This window comes from Pseudopipra pipra, chromosome 4 (genome assembly GCF_036250125.1).
Source record: "Pseudopipra pipra isolate bDixPip1 chromosome 4, bDixPip1.hap1, whole genome shotgun sequence".
In the NCBI taxonomy this organism is placed as follows: Eukaryota; Metazoa; Chordata; class Aves; order Passeriformes; family Pipridae; genus Pseudopipra; species Pseudopipra pipra.
Window position 1 is genome coordinate 50,946,431 of NC_087552.1, and position 7,649 is coordinate 50,954,079.

At 38.6% G+C, this 7,649-nt stretch overlaps 1 long non-coding RNA gene across 1 annotated transcript; it reads left to right on the forward strand.

Moving 5' to 3' along the window:
- The first annotated feature begins 1,043 nt into the window (after positions 1-1,043).
- LOC135413868 (uncharacterized) lies at positions 1,044-6,444 on the forward strand. Its single transcript, XR_010430453.1, has 3 exons — positions 1,044-1,377; positions 2,527-2,659; positions 3,523-6,444. It is a non-coding gene; the product is annotated as an uncharacterized LOC135413868 (long non-coding RNA).
- Positions 6,445-7,649: the final 1,205 nt, after the last annotated feature.

Below are 7,649 nucleotides of genomic sequence, written 5' to 3' on the forward strand. Positions count from 1 at the left end.
GTGCCAGAGCAGAGGTTCCCCTGCATTCCATGGTGAAGACCATGGTGAGACAGGCTGTCCCTCTGCTGCCCATAGAAGTCCATGATGGAGGAGAAATCCACCTGCAGCACCTGTAGAACCCCGTACCAGATCAGGTGGATGCCCAGAGGAGGCTGCGACACTATGGGAAGCCCACACCAGAGTAGGCTCCTGGCAGGATCTGAGGTCCCACAGAGAGAGGAGCCCACTCTGGAGGAGGTTTGCTGGCAGGACTTTGCTGGCTGCATGGAGAAACTATGATGGAGCAGCCTGTTTCTGAAGACTGCACTTCTCTTTATCAGCTATAAGCCAGAAATGACTTTTCATGGGCCCCACTGTCTTGGTTGAAGACAGACTAAGATATTTTGGGGAAAAAAGGTGTCGTGTTCAAAGGGGCAGAAAAGATGAATTTTCTGTCCAACTTGTATTGTTTTATTTTTTTCCTATCAGCGTCCCCTAGGAGTTCAAAGCCTTTTAATGTCCAAAACATTCTGTTAGCATCTCAGCTAATGAGACCCTTCACTTAACAGATTCACAGAGATGGACAGAACATTTGATACCTTTTTATATAAGGACTACACTTAATAGAGGTAGAAAAACCCCTCAGCAGGTTTTTCCTATGAGTTATTTTGCCATGGACGAAACTGTCAGCACCTACAAAGGGACTCACTCTAACAGGTCACGAAATAACACGTTTATTAATACAAATTTGTGGCAATTTATGGTGTTCATTGTGTCCGGAATAGGGTCTAACTGCAAAAAAACCCACACTTAAACTGTAGTAATAGTAGTAATGCAAAGCATAGGTACACACGCTAAAGCAAAAGCAACTTACAAATAAGTAAGACAGCTTACAAATGATAAGTAAAGGAAAAACTTAAGCACCCACCCTAAAGCAAAAGAACTAACAAAGAATAAGTAAAAATTTTTAAGTACTATGGAGCAAAAGTAAAATTAGTATATATGTATAAAGCAATCACTCACCCCAAGGCATCCCGAGAAGATGAAGGGAGAAAAGGCATCGGTTACCTCTGCAGAATTGATGGAACTTCTCCATGATTTTTGCTTATTTCCAGTCTCTTTTTATACCTTTTTCTTTAGGCAGTTTGAGTGGCTATAGCCAATAAACTAATTTTGGGGTGATAAACAGATGAAATAGGCCCAAGGGTCCACTTTCTGAGTTGCCGGCAGCCAGGATGTTTGAGAAAAAAGGCTGTGTTGTCTCCATATCACTCCTTTCTTTGTTTTAATCCTTTTATCAATTTCTAGGAATGTCTCGCCAGGTGCACAGTTTTTCCAGGAAACCATCAGGAGCCTTTTTCTTCTTTTGTATGGCGTTATCTATCACCTTACAAAGGGGTAGGAGATATATTAAATTAATGCGCTTCAAAATTAACTCATGTCCATGTATCAATCAAGTTAAAACTAATTACAAAAATATTTTCTATCTATGAAATTAGTTTTTCTCATACAATAGGTATGGTATGAGTGGTTTTGGGTAAGGTGTTTTTTAGAGGGAAAAATAATAAAAGGTATCATTCCATTTGAACAGGAATGTAATGCATCATATGATACAATTTTTAATGGCTCCAGAATTCCAACTACAGCTTTTAATGAAATGTATCTGCAAATGTAATCACAGAATCAACACCAACTGGCTATTTCATACCCATGTGTACCCAGTGGAAAATGCAATTTCCATTATTACACTTGACATCTTATTAAAATTTTCCATTCTAATTTATTTTTTTCCTCAACTTTCCTGTCCTAATACTCACAAGAGAAACTTTTTCTTCCTTGTATTTATTTATCCCTGACAGGATAGAATTCAATTACAATTTCTTATATTGAACCACTCTATCATTATAAACTACCTTCTTCTTTCTAAGCTCAAAACATGTATTTAGGTGAAAGCACTCATGTCCTTCAGAGATATTTTTGTGATACTTTATATTTGATTGGCAGTGTAGCACAGTAGTGGTTGAGCAATATAAATAAACAATAACAAAAATTTCAGGGAAACTGAGTCTCAGTAGTAGCAAAAGTGCATTATTGAAGGTTGATAATTGACACAATTGATTCATTTTGTCATTCTGGGTTTTGGACACTTTTATATGTATTTTCAATCAAATCTAATTTAAGTTATGCTACAGAAAAATATCCTCTTGCTTATACATACTGCCAGTGCAGTAAGTCCTCTAATAGAGTACTTTTGAACACACATTTAGAAGGACAGATGCAAGTTTTAAAAGACAGAACTGTGTCTGAAATGCTGCTGTAGTGTTCCACCAGATAAGACTCTAAAGAATCCTCCAAGCCCTGGAACTAGAGTCAAATAACACCAGGGAAGCAAAACATCTTGTAAACAGTCACGTTTTGCTGAAACTAGGAATCTCAGAACCCTTCATGTGAAACTGCCGATAAACAGTAGCCTGTGGGACCCTCACAAGAGAGTGGCCGAACCACTTTGCAGAGGTCTTTCTCTTTGTTTCTCTTACTCTCTGGCAGGGTGTTTTGATGGCAGCAGGATTCATGGAAGAGAGAGATAGGCCTCCTATATAACAAGAGAGAGAAAGAGCACTGTCTCTCACTGCCCATGGACCAAAGATCTGTCAAAATAACTAAAACAATGACACTCAAGGTAAACTCCTGTCATTGGGTCTTGGGCTGAATCTCAGGTAGTTTCTTTGCAGGGCACCTTCTAACTGCTTCACCACATATGACAGAGTGGGAAGAACCCAAAGTAAGCTCTATCTGTAAGTCAAAATACCCTCTATACCTTGTACTGATATTAACTTATGCCATAAAGTCAGGCCCTGAATGTCGGTATTGATCCTTTAAATGGGCAGCAGCACCAACACACTTTATTCCTTCAAGGAAGAAAACGCTTTGGACTAATCCAAGTTATTCTAACTGCAGTTTAGTAGTCTTTATGAAGAGATCATGGAAGGGGACTAAGACATGAAAGTTTTCTACATTTTCCACAGTATTCTACAGAAAAATTTTGTCACCAACCTCAAAGTGACAAAATAGCAACAAAATGCTCAGTTTGTCTGTACTAACACATGACTTTACTACTGAATTTGAATTTTTTTTTGAAAGGCTACAATTAGAAAATTCACAATTTTAGCTTTTGTTCTGAATTATTCTTCCATATGCTTAAATCCCTACACAGTCTATACCAGGGAAGGAAGCTCAATTTTTTTATTTTTATAACAGTAACCAGACCCGAAACAGAAAAAATATATTTTACAGTCAATTAATTTTCTTCAAAACTAAAGTAATAATCACAGACTTACTTCAGTTTAGTTTATCAAATTCTGTTTACAAAAAAAGGCAGCAAAAAGTGCCCTACCTAGACTTTGGATCATGTTCTGTAGTCTCCATAATGTGGAATAGCACAGTAGGGACCATTGGCCAAATAGCTTGAATGGCTAATTTTAAAATTCCTCTTTCTTTGGGTTTTGATATATGTGTCTTGCATCTCATTTTTTTTTTTTTCAGGAATAAGACCCTTTCAGATGCTTGCTTAGAGACATGATATCAGAAAGCGGAAAAAGTACACAGAAAATTATAAGATGTTATAGCACGCTATAACAGGATAAAGTTAAGCTCTTGTGTGTTATGCTTTGGATAAGTGTTACAAGAATACTTGCCCTACGCATGTAATAGTACTAGATACAACACAGGACTATTAATGTTCCCATTTTGACCTCATAAATATATTCAGGAAATTATCTGCTATTAACACACCCACTTTCTTTCCCCCACTTCCCAAACAGATTTGGCTTAGTGTGAATGTAGGATGGGGTAATTTGACTTTTGCAATCACAGCAGACAGCTGTGAGTGATACATGACATGAAAATGAATTATCCCTGCTCTTGTTCATTGAGAGCAGATAGCACTGTGCAGTTATTGTGCTGTGTTGTAGTCTGTGCTTGACAGGTATGGAGTACATGAAGATAAAATAAGCCTTTATACCAAGTTTTATTAATTATTCTTATATACATACAGAAAAATAACTTTATAGAAACATCATATTCCTTAATTTCCTTTCTATGTCTCCCCTCCTTCCATTCCTCCTCACTGTGAGATTATTCTACTATGCTCCCAGTCACTCAGGCTTAATAGCAGAATGCTAAACTCAACCCCCCTTTTCCCTTTCCACCCACTGCTAGAATGCTATTAAAAGTCACCAGTTCTTCCTCAGTAAGATGAAGAAGCTATATAATTTCCTTTGTATTTCAGCTGATACTGTTCTGATAATTTATCAAAACTGTCTTATCCTGTCTCCCCTCACCTGATTCAGCTTTCCCCTTTTCTTCTTGGACTTTACACTGCAAGCCTTCTGTTCAACTTATCAGAGTTTTTTCTTAGCCTAACCTCATTATCCCTCTTCCTATTTTGAACTCTCATTTCACTGATTTGGAAATTCTCAGTGCCTTCTTTGTGAGCTACAACCTCCCCACTGCAACTTGTCACTTCTGTGTATTCTACCTCAAGCTGCCAGTGGTTGCTTGGAGTTCAGTTCTTTCTGCTCCCTGGGCTCTTCATCTTCTCTCTCTTTATCTTTTTCTCATTGGAAGAATCTACAATTTTGCAATTAAGCACATTCTCATTTTCCTTTCTTTCTTCTCTGAGCCCTTCAAATTTTGGCTCACTTACACCAGAAACAGGTTAGTTATTTTCTAATGCATTTTATTTATTCTGAACTTACTCTGTGTCTCAGAGGTACAAATTTGAGCTATTTGGAAGGTTTGCCCTTTGCCATGAACTCAAGTTATGAATAAGACTAAGCAAGGGTGGTTTTAGGGACTTGTATGTTAGCATCTGAGTTAGTAAGCCATGCTTGGCAGCTCTAGTTTGAATAAATCATTTGAATTACAGCATGATGAGAGCATAGAAGATTTTTTTTTTTCCCCATATGCTTTTTGACAACTAGTTTTGGAAAAATCAACAGTTTGCATAATGTAGGAAATATGACAAATGGATCCCTATAGACACATTCACTTCGAATTTAGGTGGCCATTGGTAGGATCTCATAATCTCATGCCTGGTTTCCTTCTGAGTGCACCCCAATGATTTTATGTGACCTACCAACCACCAGAAACACCAACCAGCCTTATCAATCTGTGTCAACATCTGTGTCTGCTCCTGAAGTCCCTGGAAAGTATTTGATTTACTCTTTGTGATACCCTACACTGAGGGAGGCTTTTGCAAGTGCATGTGAGCCATGTTTCATTTTGTGTATTGCTGTCTTGTGTATGCACACAAGACTCTAGAGGGTCAGCCATATAGGAAGTGCTGTGGTCCTCTGCATGGTGTAACCCAACCTGTACAGGTCAACAGAGAGTGAGGGAGAGTAAAGGCTTTGTCTCATCTTTATTTGTTCTGTTTCCTGGACCACAAAGATGTTGCTTCTAGCTTATTTTGCCATCTCCCAAGCTCTCTCTTTCCCTCATGTGTATCTGCAAAGGGGAAGATCCTTCTACATATGTCCAACCACATACCCCAGTGCGGGGACTGCAGCATCTGCATAGGACGTGCCATGGGTGGTTCAGGAGGAAGGTACCAGTCAAACGGAAGTAATTTTTTGCTTTCTCAGAAGGAAAACAAATGACAGATCTAGCTGTGCCTGACAATTCCTGAGCACTAGAGACTCTCTCTACCTCTAGGGAACCTCAGGTTAATGAGATGGAAAATGCAGTCAGCAGAGTCCGTGCAACCAGAAACCACCAAATGTGCCCAAACTGCCCCTGTATCTCTGAAATGTGCCTTATTTCTAAAGCTGAAGGACTCTTAATACCAGATTCTTAGCTCAGTCCTGATTTGATTTTTAATATTTTCACTCTGCCCTTCATACTAATAATATTTTAGAAGGGAAAAATAGAGGAGGCTGCCTCACAGATACAGAAGTCTTTACTGTAATTTTCAGGCAAAAAATCAAATTGCCTGTGGGCTGTAGATTTTCATAGCGTACATGCATAGCAGAGGTCACCTTTAACATTAAGGGCATGAATCTCGTTTTCCCTCCATCGTTTGAGCTTTGGTGTAACACCATTAATAACTTCAGCACATTCACACTGACTGATCTGTGGGGTTACTAAGACCATTAGTTTGGCCCAGACCTTGTATTTAAAGTGTAACTAATGGCAACAAAAACTCTTAACTGTGCTTTAGAGAGAAAATAGAATAATGAGAAGCTGCTGACAGCTTCTAGGAACCATATTAGACTGCTTACTTAATTTTATACAAAATTCTCTCATTACTAGATCCCACCATTATATCTGTCTGGGAAGAAAATTAACCCATTACCCCCATTTTGCAGACAGAACTGAGGTTCTGAGAGATAAAAGGACTGTCAAAAATCACTCGGAGGGCAAAATTACATGTTTTTTCAATCCCCTTATAGTTCATTACACTCGAAATATGACAAGCTGGATCCTGCAGAGAGAAGGCAGAACAGCAGTAGTACAAGACATCGAGAGAGAGAACAGAAAGAAGTCTGGCTTTTGAGCTTGTTTTGAATTTTGATACTGAAAAGACAATATGATTTAGCAAGCTTGCAGTGAGAGAAATCAATTTACCTTTCTAGCTACTTGGCTACTTATAGAGTTACTAAAATCCCAAAATATTAGTCCTTTTGGGTGAAGAACTGTTATAGAGAGAGGCTGAAACACAAAACAGCCAGAACCTAAAAATTTCCAGGACAAATATGAAGATAAGGGTGCCAAATGTAGTGACTGCTAAAATCATAGTCTCAAAACATGTCCTGTTTCATCTGCTGTTTTTACACTAAGAAGCACTTGACTTTGACACTGAGGCTTTTTGTTCTGCTGAACAGCTATGAGCTGCACTGGGACACCCCATCTACAGTCATATACCCTTGGAGTTTTCCAGGAGAACTCTGAGTTGAATCTACTGCTGCTGGTAGAGGCTGTCAACACGTTTGTTTGTAAATAAAAAGAGCTATGCAAAAAATAGTTGCAACAATGAGTCATTCCAAAATCATGACCCTTTTTCATGACACTTCTAGGGCCTGAAAGGTACAGCTGTTGTGTGTGGTTAGGTGTGCTCTACAAGAAATCAGTTTTTTTCCCCAAAGTGAATATTGACCCCATACTAAAGTTACCATCTCTGTTTAATTCAAATATATCTGTGCTGACCTTACCATAATACTCACTGTCCTGAAGTGACTGTGCCTGCATCTTCCCTTCATCTCAAAACTTCCCAATAGAGACAATCAAATTCTGCTTCAGAAACAGTAGCGTGTGAATTAAATTTATTTCTGATTCCTCTTTCAATGGCTACTTGCTTCCATAGATGAGGGAAACCATTTCTTAGCAGCCTTCCAGTGTGCAACATCTTTCATATATCAGATACCTCCATTTGGCTGTGTCTTTTATGGAATATAGCCAGCACCCCTGTGGCTAGACCCCATATATAATTTCTGTGCCTCCAGTTCTTGAGATTTGTTGGCTGCTGAAAAGATTTTCTGCAGTATTGAAAGGTTCTTCTTGTTCTCAACTCCTTTCATCAATGTTTTTCAAATCTGTACAGTGACTTGTAAGGATCTATAGACCAAGGTCAAAACCACACAGTTAAATATCTTGGTGTAGCACCAGGGTAA